Raw genomic sequence first — 22,902 nt, forward strand, 5'->3', positions numbered from 1 at the left:
TGAACCCTTGCGTAGGTCCACCTGGGCCACGCACACAGTGGTACAGGTTAATTTGTAACCTCCTATGAGAACTGACCCTTTTACTTCAGTTGTTACACGGTACATCTTATTTACTCTGTAAGCACTATTTTCTTTAATGGTTTCTCTTACTGCAGGCACTACATGCTTTCCTACAACATTTAGCATGTCATGTGTGCTTTCACGGGCGCTTTTACAAAAAAAAGCATTTGTTTGTCAACTTGACAAACAAATACTTTTTTTGGTAAAAGCGCCCCCTATCACGCTTTCAGTTTAATAGTGGCCCGGACCTTTCTTTAGACACGGCTTGTCTAAAGAAAGGTGTGTGGCCAATAGTGAAAGCGCAGCATGGGGCGCTTGTAATCAACAGGCATTTGCAATGCAATAGGTCTCGCATTTTAGAAACTTTGACCTATTGGTATTGTAAATGACAATGCCTTTTATTATTGCAAGTTTTTTTAAACCCAAATAAAAGGCATTGTCAGTTACAATGATAATAGCTCAAAATCTCGCAATTGCGAGACCTATTGCATTGCAAATGCTTGTTCTATCTATTGCCAACCTCAATGCTTGCACACTTTTATCTTTAATTTAATCTCACTGGTCTCTGAACATTGGGGAGATTGTTCTATACATTGAAGGACATAAGAAACACTGGTGTGTCCATGCACATTAGAACTTACGTTTTCCTTCTAGTGGCCATGCCATTCTTATTAGCATGTAATTGACTTTTACGTTTTACCAAATATAGGCATGGGATTCAGATAAGCACACCACCTGGATCTGTTCTCTTTCAACAATTAGACAGCAAATATAATGAACTTGTAAAAAAAGGGTGATTTTCATCACAATATTATTCCTATAAATGTATGGGATTATATGTCTCCCTTCTAAATTCCTATATGTTTCTTGCTACAAGGGTCAGATTTAACATAAATAGTAAATTCACAGGTGGTATCGGTAATATATGTTTTTTCTTTGTATCCTAGGAGGATCTAGCTCCTCTGCCAGCTCCAGCACAAAAACAAGCACATCTACCACTCAGGTCCGAACCATCGTGACCGAGGAGGTTGATGGCAAGGTGGTGTCATCCTCATCTCCCTACCTTCTGATATTCAGGGGCCCTCTTTTGTTTATGAGTACTTGTTACTAATAAACATAGGGAAGCTTCCCCTAGATTTAAATGTACGAATTCTGGTGCAGATTAGTACTTACAAACACAATTATTACGGAGTTATGAGTTATTTGAGGTTATTGCTTCCGAGCAAGTCTCCTTTTATACGAGCCCTTGCTCCATCAGAGGGACTCTCAATCATTTCACAATATATGATCATAAAGACGTCATCAATGGCTATGCACAGCCGACGGTCCACACCTCATTATCAATAACTGTCTTTCACATAATTCTTCGTGCTATTGATCCCAGAGACATTATCCAAATTATCTTACACTGAAAGGGCTTTCTCTGCATGCCCTCCATCTAGGAACCCAAATTTATTATCAAAAACTGGGATCGTCCAGCTCATGTTTCCGATCACTGACAAATTGTCAGTTTCTCTGTGCATACAAAATAGTTCCATTTCTTTAAGAAGATTACAGATCTCCGGTCACTGGGATACCTTTGCTACTTAGAGCCTTATTTAGGGTTCGGTGGACAAAATACTCCATCACAAACGTGATGGATCTGCCATCCACCGTATTACAAGTGCATTTTACCGTGCGGCACCTGAAACATGGCGGACAGGATATTCGCCAAATTCTGAAAGAGTAGTCTGTCTGCCAAACTCCTAATGAGTCCCTTATTCTCCAAATCAATAACCTCAAATATATTATCAATAAGATTGTGCTTTATCATATCATTCCCAACACATTGCCTACTGTTGGCATATCCCACAGTGTTGGCTTCTCTGCGTACAGTAGTCTTGTAGTTCTACTTCACGTACTCACAAAATGCTTTGTGAATGAGCTTTATGCTTTATTGCCGTCTTACTTCTGGAAATAAAAAAGTAAGTCTCACCTACTTTGTAAGTTATTCACACCTATGATCGGTGTTTGTCAGCCCTATTTTGGGTGCTAGTCACACCTATGATCGGTGTATGTCAGCCCTATGCTGGGTGCTAGTCACACCTATGATCGGTGTATGTCAGCCCTATGTTGGGTGTTAGTCACACCTATGATCGGTGTATGTCAGCCCTATGCTGGGTCTTAGTCACACCTATGATCGGTGTATGTCAGCCCTATGCTGGGTCTTAGTCACACCTATGATCGGTGTATGTCAGCCCTATGTTGGGTGTTAGTCACACCTATGATCGGTGTATGTCAGCCCTATGCTGGGTCTTAGTCACACCTATGATCGGTGTATGTCAGCCCTATGCTGGGTGTTAGTCACACCTATGATCGGTGTATGTCAGCCCCCCCCCCCCCCCTCCTCCCCTTTGACATATAGAGTGAACAGCTGCAGAAGGAGGTGGTGGCCAACGTGGAGCAGGTGCAACCCGGCAAGAGCGAAATTACCGAAATAAGACGCAGCTTGCAGGGCTTGGAAATCGAACTGCAGCCACAACTCAGCATGGAATGTTAACGTTATAGTTCAGACCATATCCAATCAGAATAAAACAATTCTACAGCATGGTTCACTAGATGAGTTGAGTTTGTCGGTATGCTTCACGCCCGCAATAGCATTCATTTGCTTAGGTATATTTGGGTAACCACAAAAAAGCCACTGAAAAATTAACTACAGCACAAAATTAGGGAAAAGGTGTTGGAGAAGATGCAGGATTGTGGTAATATGGTTTATCCCTTGTAAATGAAAAATAAGAACTAATGCAGTTGAGTTATGATGAGGAGCAGACATGTTGGGTGGCAGCTAATCTGTTAGTAGCTATGTTGTGTGATGTGGTTAGATAGTTTTAACCTTCTGTGTCAACTGAATCCATCATAAACTATCATACCACTAATTCCAAATTTAGGAACTGGTTTACATGATCGCTTTAAAATATGTTGACTATAATCTATCAATTTTAAGACCTACCATGTACCATTTCGCCTTTTTGGTCTTAGAATTTATCCTCAAATGGCAACCACTTACATGCCCCTAATATACTACTCGCTCGCCCCAGGTATTCGAAAATGCTGTTGCTTTTATCATGCAGGCGCGACCACAGTGTTCTCATTTACAGTTTGACTTTAGGGTGCGAGGAGGCTTTTTCCCTGTCTTTGCCATTCCTATTAAAATAAGTAAGTGTTTGGTGCTGATTCTCTTCTATATACAATGGTTGGGTGAAACTATAATTCTTCAGACAAAGTTTATGTAAGTTAGCCACTTTTACAATTGCCTCAGGAGGCAACTTTCACACTAGCATCTACTTTTTTCTTGAAAAATAGATTTTGTGTGTTTTTCTGTCTCTGTTTCCATTTTGTTGAGGTTGCTGAACATTTGAAAAAAACTTTGCAAAACTAGTGAAGTCCACCTTCACCAATGTTAGCACGCCTAAATAAAATACTTATAATACAATTCAGCACATTATAACTGGATTGCACATGTCAAGGCATCTGACACTAGTTTGACTGTATTCCTTGTTTGAATAACAATTTACAAATGAAATAAAGGTCTAAAAATGAAGTTCCATTGCAGATGGTTAAACTAATTCCTCACAAGGCCAGATGATAAATTCTAGAATCTCTGTGCCCTACAGTGTTTCTGTTTACTTTTACTATCAAAACAAACACATCTTGTGAAGGTACAGTTAAGTATATCTTATCGATCTACTCTATACCCCAAGGACAGAATCTAACTCTTCCCTAGACTGTTTGATGTCATTTTGAGCCACCTTGTGTTCAGATCTGATCCCCTTTTTACCGAAATCTTCTTTTCCTAAACCATCAGAAAGCCGGCCTGGAAGCCTCCCTTTCCGAAACAGAAGGTCGCTATGGAGCCCAGCTCCTCCAAATCCAAAATATCATCAGCGGTTTGGAAGCACAGCTCGTAAACCTAGGAGGCGACATGGAGAACCAGAACATGGAGTACAAGAGGCTCCTGGATGTGAAGAACCGCCTGGAAATGGGAATCGACATGTACCGACAGCTGCTGGAGGGTCAGGATGCCAAGTAAGTGGCATAAGATACCTTCACATCACAGCTTCACAGACAGCATCAATAAAGCCCATTCTTCATCAGGCATGAAATAGGATCCTCATTGAGCGCCATTCTATTGTGCAATATAACGACTGGTTATGGCTGATGAATAGTGTACATCGTGAACCTCCGCTGGCTGCCCATACAATTTTAACTCATTTTCACGGAGATGCATAGCTTATCTGCACAATTTGTGAAGATAGCTTTCTCTAAACTGAAATTTACCCTAGCACAGCTCATCAATTGCTCCCCTCCAACTGTCATTTGTTTGAATTGCCTGCCATGTGACTGTGTCCCTCCTGGAATTTAGGAGGAATATGCAAATTAGGTGACGCCCAACGTAGTCAGCTCATCCCACCTTAGATAACGTGGGGGAACGATCCTATTAAGGAGAGAATGTATAGATTTTATTAAAAGTTTTAGCAAAATGTAGGAAGAAGAACAAAACAGAAATCATAATTAAAGAATGCTCTGCATTACTCGAGCCAGACTGTGAATTTGCCCGTGCTTATCTCTGCTTCCTGTTTTGGTACCAGTGGCCAACGCCACAGTGTGATTGCACTCATTATTAACTAAAGGAGCTGGCACTAATGTCCTCAGAAGCTGCAGTGATGCAAACAGAAGTAGGATGGATCAAAGGCGTGGCCTTCATGACTATGCAAATTACTTCCATCCAATCCTAAAAGCCAAGGAAATAAACATATTGCCATGCTCACCTGCAATGGATGAGGAGTTAATGAGGTTCTTCCCACTGATTTTGAAATAAAAATGGCTGATAATAATTATAGGTCAGTTTTTCACAAGCTAATGCACCTGATTTCAACCCACAGTTTTTAAAGACATATCGCAGAGTCCTGAATGGCAAATCTACCACTTGTTTTTCTATCTATTGCCCACCTCAATGCTTGCACACTTTTATCCTTAATTTAATCTAACTGGTCTCTGAACATTGGGGAGATTGTTCTATACATTGAAGGACACAAGAAACATTGGTGTGTCCATGCACATTAGAACTTACGTTTTCCTTCTAGTGGCCGTGCCATTCTTATTAGCATGTAATTGACTTTTCCATTTTACCAAATATAGGCATGGGATTCAGATAAGCACACCGCCTGGATCTGTTCTCTTTCAACAATTAGACAGCAAATATAATCGACTTGTAAAAAATGGGTGATTTTCATCACAATATTATTCCTATAAATGTATGTGATTATATGTCTCCCTTCTAAATTCCTATATGTTTCTTGCTACAAGGTCAGATTTAATATAAATAGTAAATTCACTGGTGTTATCGGTAATATATGTTTTTTCTTTGTATCCTAGGAGGATCTAGCTCCTCTGCCAGCTCCAGCACAAAAACAAGCACATCTACCACTCAGGTCCGAACCATCGTGACCGAGGAGGTTAATGGCAAGGTGGTGTCATCCTCAGAACGAAGATTCTGAACACAGTCAGCACAACTTCCAACCTGTGACCCTGGAATGGAATCTTTATGCTACAGAAAATAGAAATCGTAACTACTAAGTGAGGAAAAGACTGTAAAGTTTGCTCTTTAACTTGACCAATTAAATGTAACTCAAAAGACCAACTTCAGGCCAGCCGCCATTTTATGGAACCAATTGTCCTTGGGAACCTCTGTTGATCCCAACTCACAAAGTTAAAAGGCCTTTTGATGTCTTCACTGCTCAGTTTGGTATTGAGTGATGTTTTACAGTCATGCTGTCATTGCTAGATTAGATAAAAATGAGAGGGTGGTCTCATGAGGCTTTTTACTGCATAAACAATGTCCCCATCACATTATCTGATTTGTATTAACACTTTCCTGTACTGTATCCTGTTGCTAAGGTGGATACATGATGTACGCTCATCACCTCACTCTTCACTGACTATCAGAACACAGATATTTGCCTTAAAATAAGTGGAGAGATGGATATTGGGGCACAGGGCTGATTAAGAGCTAACGTGAGCTGATATAGGCCTTTGAATATGTTATTGTTGTGCAGTTATAGAGTGGGCTACATCAGCAATGCTCTTTTGAAGGTCCAGGGGATGCAGCATACAGTCTCATTCAAGAGCTAACGTGAGCTGATATAGGCCTTTGAATATGTTATTGTTGTGCAGTTACAGAGTGGGCTACATCAGCAATGCTCTTTTGAAGGTCCGAGGGATGCAGCATACAGTCTCATTCAAGAGCTAACGTGAGCTGATATAGGCCTTTGAATATGTTATTGTTGTGCAGTTATAGAGTGGGCTACATCAGCAATGCTCTTTTGAAGGTCCAAGGGACGCAGCATACAGTCTCATTCAAGAGCTAACGTGAGCTGATATAGGCCTTTGAATATGTTATTGTTGTGCAGTTATAGAGTGGGCTACATCAGCAATGCTCTTTTGAAGGTCCGAGGGATGCAGCATACAGTCTCATTCAAGAGCTAACGTGAGCTGATATAGGCCTTTGAATATGTTATTGTTGTGCAGTTATAGAGTGGGCTACATCAGCAATGCTCTTTTGAAGGTCCAAGGGACGCAGCATACAGTCTCATTCAAGAGCTAACGTGAGCTGATATAGGCCTTTGAATATGTTATTGTTGTGCAGTTATAGAGTGGGCTACATCAGCAATGCTCTTTTGAATGTCCAAGGGACGCAGCATACAGTCTCATTCAAGAGCTAACGTGAGCTGATATAGGCCTTTGAATATGTTATTGTTGTGCAGTTATAGAGTGGGCTACATCAGCAATGCTCTTTTGAAGGTCCGAGGGATGCAGCATACAGTCTCATTCAAGAGCTTACGTGAGCTGATATAGGCCTTTGAATATGTTATTGTTGTGCAGTTATAGAGTGGGCTACATCAGCAATGCTCTTTTGAAGGTCCGAGGGACGCAGCATAGAGTCTCATTCAAGAGCTAACGTGAGCTGATATAGGCCTTTGAATATGTTATTGTTGTGCAGTTATAGAGTGGGCTACATCAGCAATGCTCTTTTGAAGGTCCGAGGGACGCAGCATACAGTCTCATTCAAGAGCTAACGTGAGCTGATATAGGCCTCTGAATATGTTATTGTTGTGCAGGTATAGAGTGGGCTACATTAGCAATGCTCTTTTGAAGGTCCGAGGGACGCAGCATACAGTCTCATTCAAGAGCTAACGTGAGCTGATATAGGCCTTTGAATATGTTATTGTTGTGCAGTTATAGAGTGGGCTACATCAGCAATGCTCTTTTGAAGGTCCGAGGGACGCAGCATACAGTCTCATTCAAGAGCTAACGTGAGCTGATATAGGCCTTTGAATATGTTATTGTTGTGCAGTTATAGAGTGGGCTACATCAGCAATGCTCTTTTGAAGGTCCAAGGGACGCAGCATACAGTCCCATTCAAGAGCTAACGTGAGCTGATATAGGCCTTTGAATATGTTATTGTTGTGCAGTTATAGAGTGGGCTACATCAGCCATGCACTTTTGAAGGTCCAGGGGATGCAGCATACAGTCTCATTCAAGAGCTAACGTGAGCTGATATAGGCCTTTGAATATGTTATTGTTGTGCAGTTATAGAGTGGGCTACATTAGCAATGCTCTTTTGAAGGTCCGAGGGACGCAGCATACAGTCTCATTCAAGAGCTAACGTGAGCTGATATAGGCCTTTCAATATGTTATTGTTGTGCAGTTATAAAGTGGGCTACATCAGCAATGCTCTTTTGAAGGTCCGAGGGACGCAGCATACAGTCTCATTCAAGAGCTAACGTGAGCTGATATAGGCCTTTGAATATGTTATTGTTTTGCAGTTATAGAGTGGGCTACATTAGCAATGCTCTTTTGAGGGTCTGCGGCACGCAGCATACAGTCTCATTCAAGAGCTAACGTGAGCTGATATAGGCCTTTGAATATGTTATTGTTGTGCAGTTATAGAGTGGGCTACATCAGCAGTGCTCTTTTGAAGGTCCAGGGGACGCAGCATACAGTCTCATTCAAGAGCTAACGTGAGCTGATATAGGCCTTTGAATATGTTATTGTTGTGCAGTTATAGAGTGGGCTACATTAGCAATGCTCTTTTGAAGGTCCGAGGGATGCAGCATACAGTCTCATTCAAGAGCTAACGTGAGCGGATATAGGCCTTTGAATATGTTATTGTTGTGCAGTTATAGAGTGGGCTACATCAGCAATGCTCTTTTGAAGGTCCGAGGGACGCAGCATACAGTCTCATTCAAGAGCTAACGTGAGCGGATATAGGCCTTTGAATATGTTATTGTTGTGCAGTTATAGAGTGGGCTACATCAGCAATGCTCTTTTGAAGGTCCGAGGGACGCAGCATACAGTCTCATTCAAGAGCTAACGTGAGCTGATATAGGCCTTTGAATATGTTATTGTTGTGCAGTTATAGAGTGGGCTACATTAGCAATGCTCTTTTGAAGGTCAGAGGGACGCAGCATACAGTCTCATTCAAGAGCTAACGTGAGCTGATATAGGCCTTTGAATATGTTATTGTTGTGCAGTTATAGAGTGAGCTACATCAGCAATGCTCTTTTGAAGGTCCGGGGCACGCAGCTTACAGTCTCATTCAAGAGCTAACGTGAGCTGATATAGGCCTTTGAATATGTTATTGTTGTGCAGTTATAGAGTGGGCTACAGTAGCAATGCTCTTTTGAAGGTCCAAGGGACACAGCATACAGTCTCATTCAAGAGCTAACGTGAGTTGATATAGGCCTTTGAATATGTTATTGTTGTGCAGTTATAGAGTGGGCTACATTAGCAATGCTCTTTTGAAGGTCCGGGGGACGCAGCATACAGTCTCATTCAAGAGCTAACGTGAGCTGATATAGGCCTTTGAATATGTTATTGTTGTGCAGTTATAGAGTGGGCTACATCAGCAATGCTCTTTTGAAGGTCCAGGGGACAATTGTGACTAGGCAATAGCTGTGGTCACATTAAAGAAGGGTTCCAAAAGGACTGGCCTTTGCTAATAGACATCTCATGGACAATCTCTGCCAAATATGTTTGTCCCTCATAGCCTGGTACAGGTAGAGCTGGGGGCAGGTGGTGGGACTCTGAGTGACTGTCTTGCTCTCTTGAATGCACCCTGGAAATCCACAAGTGTGATTTCCAGGCTTTGTCTATAATCCCATAAAAGGGTGAACCAGGTTTGACAATTTCACGCTGCATTTGATTGTGTTGCAAAAACCTACACTCTGGTCTAAGTTACTTATCCATTTATTGAGGATTGTTTCACTGCTCTCAAGCTTTATGTCCGGAATCTCCCTTTGGAGGGGGGTTGTCGGCACACAGAGAGCTGTACCCCGCTTCCCTTCCATTTTGTGAATATCTGGCGGTCCGTTAACCCTCTAGAACCAAGTGCAGTCTGACTATTGCCTGAAGGGTAGGAATAATGGACTGCCAAAGCAACTGCGAGGCCTGCATGTGTACTGTCCCGTCACTTATAAGAACTTTTAAGTAGAAGCAAAAATAAACTGGCTCTGGATAGCCACTAGTGGGAGGAGGACTGCCGGGGCATGTCACAACCAGACATCTCTTTACATTGGACTAAGCACCTAAAGATGGCTACAGCTGTAAAACCTTAGCCTGACATTGATCAACCCCCAGTTCTCCTAGGAGCCCTTTAAACATGCATATTGCCACCAGGGACCACCTTAAAAAGCTCAAATGACGTCATACGGTATTCTGGGAACCAGTGCGAGGATAACTGACTAATACTGAGGTGGAGGCTTTAAACTGGTGAACAGAAGCGCATTCTGTATAGTTCCTTTACATGCCAGTACTAAGTAAGGACGGTCATGCAGACGCTGTAACTATCTGCAGATTTAGGAACTTAGAATTGATCATGAAACATGAAACCTCCACGTTTGTGATGGCTCCTTCCAAATGTGATGTACTGGACACCTGAGTAACTTGGACGGCAAACAAAACGACAGAATCACAAGAAAATTCAGTCACTCAGTCAACAAAAGACCTTTTTTCTACTCTAAAACAGATGAATGTTGGCAGCAGCTTGGTTCTGTGGATGCAAACACCCAGGTCACCACAAATCAGAGACGCTGTATTGTTTATATAGTGTATGCAGCTAATGTTAAACGTATTGGCGATAGCCAACGCCTGCATCAGGCACACGTAAAAGACATCAAAACAAATGACAGGGATTGCTCTCCGAGACTGATGCAGGAACCTGTATCTTGTGGATAAGATTTTCAAAGCCTCAACATACAAGGCTGTCCTTCTATGTTATCCGTTGACCGACTACAAGTGCCGGTAGGCTACATTATGAAGGTGTGACCAGACTGGCAGATCTAATCTTAGTTTAAACCATGTATTTAATCCTAACCAGGGCAATGCTCCCTACTTAATTTGTGCACTTAATTGCGTTACGCCTAAAGGTGAAGTTAGGTGGCCGGTGCCACTTTTGTATTTAAACTGTGCTGGTATGTACTACTGTGCGTTACTTGTCCATACTGCGAATTCCCTCCCTCACAACTTACAGCTACAATATCAGCCTCCATCAAGCAACGCTTACTCCCATCCAGTCAATGCAGGTATCGGACAGTAGCCCATGTTTAGTCCACACACTAGCTGCAAATGGCAAACAATTTACTTTCCGAGACACTTTCTTCTTGAAGATGGTGAAGGAAATGATAAAGATGCAAAAGTGAGACTTAGGGCCACTTATCCATCACTCAGGAACAGGAAGAAACAAACCCGTCTTCCGAGCATGTGACAGACATGGGCGAGTTTGCAAACCACATATTGCCACACATAAGATTCAGTACATCACATGGGAATGGCAGTTGAGGCCTGTGCACCCCACTACTAGGTTTATAATTAACAACGCACATCCGATTTTGGGTGGTTTCTGAGGCAGTCCTGAAAACAGGGAGTGAAACGCTCAAATGGAAGCTGTAATGCGAGCCCAGGGGTGTGCAGTGGGAGGCAGCAGTGTCCAGGTTCCTGTTCGAGGCAGCAGAGTGACAAGGCCATACCTAACGAAGTTACCACAAAGGAGATTTTTGAGCCCCGAGAAAGCGGCAGCCTCGACCTCCGGCCCACGAAGTGAGGAGGGATCCTGGCACAAGGGGCAGTGGTAAGGACGGTGGTGGCCGCTCCGAGGGTCTCACCTGGGCCCTGATGGTCGCCACCCTCCGGCCCACAAAGTGAGGAGGGATCCTGGCACAAGGGGCAGTGGGAAGGACGGTGGTGGCCGCTCCGAGGGTCTCACCTGGGCCCTGATGGCCGCCGCCCTCCGGCTCACGAAGTGAGGAGGGATCCTGACACAAGGGGCAGTGGGAAGGACGGTGGTGGCCGCTCCGAGGGTCTCACCTGGGCCCTGATGGTCGCCGCCCTCCGGCTCACGAAGTGAGGAGGGATCCTGGCACAAGGGGCAGTGGGAAGGACAGTGGTGGCTGCTCCGAGGGTCTCACCTGGGCCCTGATGGTCGCTGGCCTCCGGCTCATGAAGTGAGGAGGGATCCTGGCACAAGGGGCAGTGGGAAGGACAGTGGTGGCTGCTCCGAGGGTCTCACCTGGGCCCTGATGTTCGCTGGCCTCCGGCTCACGAAGTGAGGAGGGATCCTGGCACAAGGGGCACAAGGGGCAGTGGGAAGGACGGTGGTGGCCGCTCCGAGGGTCTCACCTGGGCCCTGATGGTCGCCGCCCTCCGGCTCACGGTCATGCTGCGCCATGGCCCGACCCCGCAGCGTGGTTTTTACCGGGAGCTGTCGCCGGGGGGCGGGGGCTGCTGCCGGCTCATCCCCCTCTCCGCCTCCTCCAGGTCACAGAGTACCCTGCGGACAGAATGAGGAAACAGATGCACGTGGAAGCAGCGGGGTACCAAGGCATACCGTACAGCAGGAAGGGATGTGCAGCTGTGAAAAGGGAGGGGCTAAAGAGACACCAGTGAGAGGATAGGACCATGGCCGACACCTGTGAACTGGGAGATGGGCACCTCTTACCAGGGGTAGGAGCGAAGGAAGGAGTGGAGACAAAGCATATTAATATAAAGGGCGAGACACCTGCGATAAGATCGGACACCTGAGGAAAGAGTACAAGAAACACACCTGCGAAGCGGCTGACATGAGCGCACAGGCGTGATGAGAGCGGATACAAGGGCTAACAGACTGTAGTGTGGGTTAACCACTCCCTATGTACAACGCTAAATTAGCATAATCTCGATGGCTGTTAGAAAGCCAGCTTGCCGCTTCTGCTGCTTTTGCACGCGACACTGTTGTTACATGTTATTCATTCGAGAACTGCTGACTCAACTTTGCTTCACATGATAACTGTCTGTTGTTTAACATCCTTAACAGTGAGCTGTGACCTTGGTCTGTACACCGTGTAGAGAACGAGTCTGGGTCACTAGACGGGGCAGGTTGTTGTGTTCAGGTTGATCGTACCACTTCTTAGCCATAACATACATACAGCTGCCAATACCTGAAAGACGAGCCCTTTAATATTACAGAGCAGCATGTTTTCTGTTACATTCGAAACGAAGAGCTGTTGCAGGAGAGAGCCTAGCTGATCCTGTGATGTGATTCCACTAAGCTGATCTATAAGGTATGGGGTCCCCCATGCAAGCCTAAGAGACCTTCTATTAGTCTAATAATACCTTATTAGTTGCTAGAGAAAGGAGGGTGGTTGCTTTCCACTGTCATTATTATTATGATTGCTCCTTTCATTTTCTATGGTATTGTAACAATGCTGATGGTGCTGATCCTAACCATTTGTCTGCTTGTGTTAGCCAAAGTACTGCATCTTAGGACGCGTGGTTTATAAAATAAACTCTTTAAACTTTACCGTGTCTTTGTTATTCTGTTGTTGACCGATATATAGCTACAAACGGGTACTTCGGATTCCCATCACTCCTGAGAGTATCTAAGTCGCTTGTTCTGGCTTGTCTATACATTGGGACCGCCAAGCTAAATCTCGGATAACAAATGTGACACTAAGCTAGTCGGATAAGGGGTTCTTAGTTCTGAGGGGAGTTTCTGGTACACCACAATACTCTGAGGTCCTGGTTTCCTGCGCATAGTTCTGTGCATAAGCAGACAGAATCCCTGCAACATGGCGCACCTAACGTTTGGTCTTTTGATCTGAAACGCCTTAGTAGTGCTTTTATTAGTCCACAACGCCCTCACTCTGGTTTCCGGATAACGTGAGTGACGGCTTAACCTACCTAGGTTTCGACTAAAGGTTCTTTCAAGCTTGATAATTAAAAAGGTTTTCTTTTTCTGAACCCCAGTGCTACAGTATAGCTTTTCGTTGTTCTTGAAAGTGTCCCGATGGCGGTCAATGTTGCCGCGCATAGTAGGGTCTATGGGGTCCCGGATGATGGCTTGGCTGTTATTTTAGTAGTAGGCGCTGATGCGGCGTTCCCGTATGAGTTGTTATACTCTTGGGTGACGTTTGACAAAGTGGATGCCAACGACAATTTGTTCCACGAATATACTCACACCGCGATGCCTGCAGCCTATGCCCCTTATCGGACACTTGAAATTCCCCTTACTGCCTTGCAGCATACTATTTGGTTTAATGGCGCCCTTCCCCATGTGGTAGCGCCGGCGAGAATGGGCCCGTTGTCAATTGCAGGGGCCACATGGCCGGTGCTAGCGGTGGCGGAGTTACGAGTGCTACACACTGCCCTGATTACGGTCCATAGGGTGTTGGTGCAGTACGTGTCTCGCAATGTACAGGTGGGGGCACCTGTGGTTGCGGGCCACACGACTGACCATCATGCGACGGTCATCAGTCCTGTTATGGTTAATTTGGTTGTCGGCAAGCGCACCCAAAATAGGGATGAATTCCCTTACTGGCATTCTGAAAAATTTGGTCAATTTGAAGCCGTGTTTCCAAATACTTCTCCTGTGGATAAACACAGGATCCTCACTATAACTTTGCCGAAGGACCTGGTCCCGGATATTGTTGATTGTGACAATTGGGGCAAGGTCTTTGCTGCGACCTATGCGAAGTGCTACGGCACTCCGTCTATGTCTGTACTGCCCTCGGTCATCAAGAAGGTCCAAGACAATCATGGTGCCGAGGCAGCAATTGAGTTGGGATTGAGGCTTGTCGATAGCTTCGATGTGGTTTGTTCCATGGTTATGGGCAACCTCAAAGAAGATGCCATGCAATTCCAGGTGTGCAATATGTTGGCACTTGTGGATCCAGGCGACAGGCCAAAGGAATTCGCTAAAATTATAGCGAAAGCCTACAGAATGGTGGGTCGTAGCGCCTTGTGTGTGAAACCCGCCGTGATCATTCCGACTGCAGTGCAGCAGCCTCAAGTGAGTTCGTCAACCAAAGACGAAAACCCCAACTTTCCAAAACAAAGTTAGCGAGCTAAAAAACAGGGGAAGCAGCAAGAGAAACGGAGGTCTCGTTCTGCGTCGCCGGTGCAGATACAAAGTGAACGCACTTATGATTTGCGCGATCGTTCTAATATTAAGTCACCTGATAGATTTCAGGTTCCTGAACAACGCTCTCCTCGTTCTTCACAGGAAACATCGGCTTATCAATCCAGTGGCGGAGATCGTGGGAAGGGAAGGGGTGCTCAAAGTCGTGAGCAGCCCCGTCAGACTGACGGTAAAGGCAAACAGGACGAGTCTGCACGTCAACGACCCCCGTTTCAAAAGAAGAAAGTTGCTGCTCTGACTGCGAGATATGCCTCAGATTGTACGGACACAGCTTCTGAACCAGACATGGGCGCTAACGCTGCTAGACAGCGCGGCGGAAGTTACAGTAGTGCGACAAGCGCTGCGTCCGTTACTGGCGGCGACAGCAACGGATACATTTGTAAGTGTTGAAACTGGTGATACTCGCGTAGCTCCCCCTGAAAGAATGTTTAAAATTGACCTTTTAATTGAGGGTGACATACAACGTAAAATTAAAGTGGTATTTTGGGATAATCTAACCTCCACCTATGATATCCTTTTGGCGGAGGCAGATTGGCCCCCGGCTTTCGTGTTAGAGGCTCCTAGAGGGGAGGTGGTAATCCTCCCATCCTTTGGGCACACAGTGCCGCTGGAACATTCTAATAGGTTAGCCGGGGAGTGGGCGCAGGTGCTCGCGCCTGCGTTGTACCGTACTCAGGTGGGCTGGGACAAATTTTCTCCCAACCATACGATTCCGCTGCGGTCGGAACCCCATCCACAACCACAATACCCCATGCGTCGCGAAGCTCGGTCTCACGTCGCGTCTATCCTTGAGCAATTGGAATATCAGGGAGTAATTGAAACATGTGTGTCACCCATGAATAATCCTTTATTCACTGTGACGAAGCCTGACGGATCGTACCGCCTAGTTTTGGATTACCGGCACCTAAAAACGCACTGCCGGACATGTGCGGTACAGAATACACACAGTTCGGCTCTCGTCGATAGTCTCGTGAGAAAAAGTTTTAAAACTACTCTTGACATCTCCAATGGCTTTTATAGCCACAACCTGTCTCCTCATAGCTATGAGTGGACAGCGTTTACCTCGGGTGGCAAACAAAAGAGGTTTAAAAGGCTCCCGATGGGCTATAAAAACAGCCCCGGGGTCTTTGCTGCTCGTGTGGTCTCACTTTTGGAGATGATAGACCCGGAAGCATATTCGTATGTAGATGATATCTACCTGACGGACGACGAGTTGCTTCCACACCTTGCTCATGTGGATAACATAATAACTATGTTTGCTGACTTTGGTTACAAGTTCAACTTTGCCAAGTCCCACATTGCCGAGTTCACAGTGTTGTTCTTGGGGTACGAACTCAATCATGAGGGTCGAGGCTTGGCTCCGCAATTGCTTGAGAAATGCGCTCGCCTCAGTACTCCTACGACACTGAAGAAATTACAATCTTTGCTGGGTTTTCTGAATTTCGGTCGTACCTACATTCCTGATTATGCCCAGCGTATCAAGTCGCTTTATGCCTTGGTACAACCTACTTTTACCAGATCTTGCTGGCTGTCTGAGCATTCGGCTGCATTGCAATCTTTGCAGTCTGATCTTCTTGCTTCAAAGTTTTTACAAACTCGTGATAACCACACTAACCTTGTCATTAGAATCGTACCGGGTGCAGTGGGTTTCACACACTTGACGTTCAATGAGGGCGACACCGTCCCCATTGCATACAAATCTCATCTGTACACTTCGGCTGAGCTGCGCTTCTCCGCTGTCGAGAAAGTACTGACAGCAGTTCAAATGGCAATCCTGAAAGAGCGAGCGCTGTCCCAAGGAAAGCACATGCTGGTGGTAACACCGTACCCTGCCCTTCAGGCGGTCACTAAAGCCAGTGTACCTAATTCTAAGGCTTTGCATCCAAGGTGGATACAATGGGCAACCTCCTTGACTTCGCCGGACGTCACATATATCTTTGACGCGGCATTACAGACACAGGAGTTCTTGGAGTATGAATTTGTTCATCTGGCTCCTCTGACTTTGCGCCCGCTCGAGGAGTACCATTGTGTCATATACACTGATGGGTCTGCGCAACCCGCAACTGGATCAAAGCACGCCTATTCAGCGGCCTGCGCAATTGTAGTAGGTACTTTCGTGAACGGTGAGTTCCAGTCTGATGTCGTGCATACGCAGTCATTGGGTGATTGTACCGCGCAGTTGGCAGAGCTGAAAGCTCTGGTGCTTGCACTGGAGTTTGCTGATCCTCGGGTCACCACTCTTATAGTGAGTGACTCGTTTTATTGTGTTCAATCATACAACGAGAATTTACACTTTTGGAGTCAGAATGACTTTCGTGATTCGAAAGGTAGCACAGTAAAGCACAAAACGCTTTGGGTTCGAGTGGCAGAACTTAAAGAAGGCCTGCCCCTCGTGAATGTAATTCACACTCTTGGTCACAGGCGTGTTGGTGTCCATGCTGTCGGTAACAGTTTGGCTGACGAGGCAGCAAAAACCGCAGTGGCAACATATTTAGTAGCAGCAGTTACAAGATCCAAAACTAGGATTGATGATGACATCTTGGCAGCTATTGCTGCGTCCGAGACAGGGACGGGCTTTCCGAAAGGATTCCCTTCCCGCTACCATTATTGTTTAAGTGCTGATAACGTCCCGTTGGTGAGGATTACTGACGTTGGTGACAGATTGATTCCCAACGCGGACTGCAGACCATCTCTGATTACAGCTGCCCACGAAGGGGTTGCGTCTGCGCACGCCGGCGTTTCGGCGACTGTATCTCTTTTACAGCAACGTTACTGGTGGTACGGTTTGTACAAACAAACGCGAGTTTATGTCCTTTTATGTGACATTTGCCAGCAGATTAAACCTTCTACTGTCGCGCGTCCACCACAAACGCAGCTGTTTATATCTAATCAACCACTTGCATGTGTTTATTTAGATCACTGCGGTCCTTTTTCCTCTGATACTGCGTACAAGTACATCTTGGTTGCAGTGGATTCGTGCACACGTTTTCTGTGGGTGTGGCCGCAAAGGAGTACTGATGCCCGGACGGTCATCAAGGATTTGCGTGTCTTTATTGGGAATTTTGCATGTGGTACCCTTCCTTCTGACCAGGGCCCTGCGTTTGCCTCTAGAGCTTACAAAGAAGCCATGAGAAGTTTGGGGGTCCAAGTCAAATTTTCGTCTCCATACCGGCCTGAGGGCAATAGTGTTGTGGAGCGAATGAACCGTGACCTAAAGCAATCTTTGACAGCAAGGGTTTTAGGTACAGGCCGAAGCTGGCTGACCCACTTGTATGACGTGCAACGTGCACTTAATAATCTCCCTAGAAGGTCTCTGGGTGGGCGGACCCCATACATGATGCTCTTTGGAGTACAAATGTTTGTTCCGGACCTTGAGGGTCTAGACATGGCGGCGGCTGCCGCGCCTTTTGACCTAGATGATCACTGTGCTGTATTGCAGAATCTACAAGAAGCAAGAGACACTCTGGCGAAGGAACACGTACCCTCTACATGCGAAGCTGAGCTCCAGATTCCGGTAGTCCGCTGGCTACCTCGAGTTGGTGATCTGGTCCGTGAGAAGGTGGAGAACAAGAAAGAGTTTGGCCCCTCTTATCGTGCACCAGTCCCGGTGCTTGTAGTCCAGGGTACACGTACAGTTATTTTACCACCACTTCCTGGTCGCAAGGAAAACAGGTACATCTCGATTGACAATGTCAAGCTACAGCGAGTGGCCGATACTTCATAGTATGACACCTTCAGTTTCTTGCCCTTCCATTCTGCGAAATTCTGTTGTGATGCCGCCCTCGACCATCATGCCTGAGGTTGCCGTTGAGATGCATGCTGTTGCTTCCCCTTCTATACCTCCTATTGATGGTGGTTTGCCTGATGATCCTGAGTATGCTTATCCTGCAGGTGTCCCGTTGCCTCTTTTACATTCAACAGCGATTAACCAGTCCCGTTCTTCCTTTGACACTGAATCAATGACTTCCACTGCCCCTTCCAAAATTGCTATATTTTTTGCCTGGTTCAAGAGACATTTTTTAGTGGCACCATGGACTTACATCTGGCTGGTGCTAATATGTATTTTTTTGTTCATGACAATTGGCTTTGTGGTGGTGTTTTTTAAAATTATAAATGGACACTACCTGACTGAACGATCTACAATTGGATCAATTGATGGAACTTTGGCCCCCCATTCCTCATCACACATTATGAAAAGGGACCAGACTTTTGTGAACATTACTGCCTGGCCTGTGCATGATGGGATCGCTTGGGATGCTGTTAAATTTCAAATTCATGGACCTACTGAAGTGATTAATGTGCCTAATGTATTTTGTGTTTCTATGGGTGATGTAGTTAAACAGAATATCAGATCTTATGATTGGGATGTACAAGCAATAGAAGCACTCTTTTCTGATCTAAAATATTATGCTGCATTTGATGCTGAAGATTTATATTTAAATTCTGCTAATTATGGTGAACAATTTTGTTATCAACATTATGGCACACATTTCCTACACAGAGCAAATACCTTTCGAAATTTTGTTAATTACACACAATGGGAACATTGTCCGGCCCCTCATCAGGGCAGTTCTACAACGTTAGTGAATAAGTTCACATACTTTTCGGATTTTAGTGTGTCAAAACCAGCCTCCTTTTATTTTAAGATGGCGCCTGAAACCGCCTCGAAGGTAAGGTTGACACATACCAAATTGTTATATTCCAAGTCCTTTATGGACGAATTGGCTGTCGGAGGCTATGAGCTATGGAAAGCTACTATCGATCTTAAGTCAGTTTGGGGTACTAAGCCATGGCAGGTTCAGGGAACAGAGGCTTTACATCGTGCCTGTCTTATCCCAAACCATATTTTATTTTTGAATTCATCTATTTTTCAGACGACTTGTTTTGGTTTGGCAACGTCTAAAAAACTGAATTCCCCCACAGTTCCGGATCTGGGTGCTTACCCCGGCTGGGGTAATTACACAGATCTACCCCTTATTAAGTTGCAGTCCCTCATTTCCAACACCACCTTTAATGTTTCGGCGTTTAATCCTGAGGGGTGGTTGGTATGGCAAACTGGTTCGGATTCCTGTCAACGTCGATTTTTAGCATTGGCACCTGGGTACACTCAAGTCAGGGTAGATCCTCGTTTTGAATCCTCACACACTGTAACTACCTACTCTGTGGGTAAGTTATGCCAGTCGTGGCTGCAACATTCCACATTAGCGTCTGTTAAGCTTCATTTGTCACATTTAAATGACAAAATTGATTTGAATGATTTTTTTAAAGGTCCTGCAGTAGGCAGGTCTAAAAGATGGGTATATGCTATTTACAACGAAGTTTGGAAATTGTCGCAAATTGAGGCTGCCTCCAGATTACGTGCTATTGACCAGGCCAATATGGAAAAAGTGTTGGCTGTGATTGATAATAGTATAAGTACCTTGTCTTCTAGAATTTACACTTTAGATAATATTGTTTCATCTGTCGTAGATATTGTGCAGGATGATTTGTCTGTGTTGTACCATGGCCAGAATCAGTTGCGTTCTGTTATGCAATTTGCATGGACATTGCAAACGTTAAAGGCAGGGAAGGTCCCATGGGATTACATGAATGTTTCACCTTTGTTCCTCCCTTTTAATTTAACTGACAAACAACAGTTTATGTCTATGAAGGATGCGACTTATTCATTACTGCACATTGAGAAATTAGAACCATTGCCTTTCTCTATTGCTGAGTTAAATCCGGCCGTGTGGCTTATCCACGGCGTAATCACTTTACCTTTTTCGCTTTTTAAATTTAGTTCATGCATGAAACACTATGCTCTTGGCAGATATGAACAACTTGGTAGTGCATTCCTGCACGAAGTTTGGTCGCTCCCGTTTACATATAGATGCATGAGGGAGGGCACAGAGGTTTATCTGAAGGGTGAGGAATGCACTTCTGCTCCTGATCATTCTGTGGTGTGTCGACACATACAATTACATGGTGCTTGCAATGTACACGCTCCTAATTTGGCTTGCGTCCTGAAAGGTGTACCTGTACCAGTTATAACCCCTTCATTCACACTGCTTGCTAACGGTAGTTATTTGCTTTTAAATAATGAAAATTGCTGTGGGATGCTAATGGGCATTCCATACATAGTCACTGTTTCACAGCGTGTAGTTTGCTGTAATAATGTCCTTTTCCCACCCCCGCATGGCTGGCTCGATGTTTCTATCTGGCCTTCGATTCCAACCTTGAGCGCAGAGTTCAACCAGATGAGCAGAATAAGGGCTCTTTTGTCTCAAAGGGAGGTCGCTTTAACTTCGTCCCGTGAAACCTTTCTTCTTCACGTGGCCAACACCAGCACGGAGGTGCAGGCGCTTTTGAATACTGACCTCCCCTTCCATTTTGGAACATTGATACAGACTATCTTTAATGCCTCGTCTACGACCGGCATAGTTCATTTTTTTAAACTAGTGGGCTCCGGCCTCGTGACCTCCTTTCAGACTATTTTTGGTGTGATTCCAGCATTTTTTCATTCTATTTTTTCCAGCGTCTTCGGAGGTCTTCCTTTGCTTCTTGCCCTTATTGCTGGAATACTTTTGCTGGTTTGCGTCCTACGCAATGGCTGCGCAACTTGCGTACAGAGACAACATGCCCCGGCTGTTTCATCTGTGTAACCGGATGCTTGAATACTATGGCACGTTGCCCCTGGCGACTTTAAGTGTCGCGTATGGATTATCCTTCCGGTTTCCCTTCTTTACTTGTGTGCAACCCGTCTTTCACTGCCTGGATTGTCCATTCCAGTGGGCTCTGGATTTATGCCTGTCAACCTCGGTGTCACCTGTGCCGGATTTTGGTCAACTGATGGGCCCCTTAACGGCTCATGAGTATGAATGTTCTGGTGTTGGGTTTATGGCCTTGGGTGCGGCACATGGAGTCCTTGGTAATTGGGCCATTGAGGAGCCTGCGATTGACTTTCTGGAGCGAAGTTATATCGAGGAACCTTCCTGTTGTCCCCGTGTGGTGCTGGAAGCTCCTATTGTGAGTGAACACGTGTGTTCCTTTCCCTTGTTAAACTGGATGGCAGATACTTTTGCGGAACGCTCCAATGATTTCCTCTTGGAGGCTGTTGCAACTTATTGTGCCTATACTTTTATGGATTGACTTTTTATCCTGATCGACCCTTGATGTGTCGATCGATGTCGTTTTTTTCCCATTTTTTCATGGTTTTTTTCCACCTGACGACATCTTTTTCTGTTTTTGAATTTTTTTCTTTTTCGAACTTTACACTTACCATATATGGACTTATAGTTCATGCCCTTGGTTCCGTTCTTTCTAACTTGAACTCTGTGTTCTTGATAAGTGTGCCCCTAGTGGTTTGTAGTCCGATCAAAGGGGGATGTAGTGTGGGTTAACCACGCCCTATGTACAACGCTAAGTTAGCATAACCTCGATGGCTGTTAGAAAGCCAGCTTGCTGCTTCTGCTGCTTTTGCACGCGACACTGTTGTTACATGTTATTCATTCGAGAACTGCTGACTCAACTTTGCTTCACATGAGAACCGTCTGTTGTTTAACATCCTTAACAGTGAGCTGTGACCTTGGTCTGTACACCGTGTAGAGAACGAGTCTGGGTCACTAGACGGGGCAGGTTGTTGTGTTCAGGTTGATCGTACCACTTCTTAGCCATAACATACATACAGCTGCCAATACCTGAAAGACGAGCCCTTTAATATTACAGAGCAGCATGTTTTCTGTTACATTCGAAACGAAGAGCTGTTGCAGGAGAGAGCCTAGCTGATCCTGTGATGTGATTCCACTAAGCTGATCTATAAGGTATGGGGTCCCCCATGCAAGCCTAAGAGACCTTCTATTAGTCTAATAATACCTTATTAGTTGCTAGAGAAAGGAGGGTGGTTGCTTTCCACTGTCATTATTATTATGATTGCTCCTTTCATTTTCTATGGTATTGTAACAATGCTGATGGTGCTGATCCTAACCATTTGTCTGCTTGCGTTAGCCAAAGTACTGCATCTTAGGACGCGTGGTTTATAAAATAAACTCTTTAAACTTTACCGTGTCTTTGTTATTCTGTTGTGGACTGATATATAGCTACAAACGGGTACTTTGGATTCCCACCACTCCTGAGAGTTTTTAAGTCGCTTGTTCTGGTTTGTCTATACATTGGGACCGCCGAGCTAAATCTCGGATAACGAATGTGACACTAAGCTAGTCGGATAGGGGTTCTTAGTTCTGAGGGGAGTTTCTGGTACACCACAATTTTCTGAGGTCCTGGTTTCCTGCGCATAGTTCTGTGCATAAGCAGAATCCCTGCAACAAGACTGCAGACACGTGAACTTGGCGGCACGAGGAGACCGCTCCGAAAAT

The 22,902-nt window shown here is 45.1% G+C and overlaps 1 long non-coding RNA gene across 2 annotated transcripts in view; it reads left to right on the plus strand.

Moving 5' to 3' along the window:
• Positions 1–5,693, plus strand: part of LOC146869051 (uncharacterized) — a 42,777-nt gene extending 37,084 nt beyond the window's left edge. For both annotated transcript variants that reach the window (XR_014979791.1, XR_014979786.1), the window contains exons 2-3: positions 3,905–4,125; positions 5,476–5,693. This is a non-coding gene — a long non-coding RNA (uncharacterized LOC146869051). The remainder of the gene's footprint in view (positions 1–3,904; positions 4,126–5,475) is intronic.
• Positions 5,694–22,902: the final 17,209 nt, after the last annotated feature.

Source organism: Triturus cristatus, chromosome 1_1 (assembly GCF_964204655.1).
Source record: "Triturus cristatus chromosome 1_1, aTriCri1.1, whole genome shotgun sequence".
NCBI classification, from domain to species: Eukaryota; Metazoa; Chordata; class Amphibia; order Caudata; family Salamandridae; genus Triturus; species Triturus cristatus.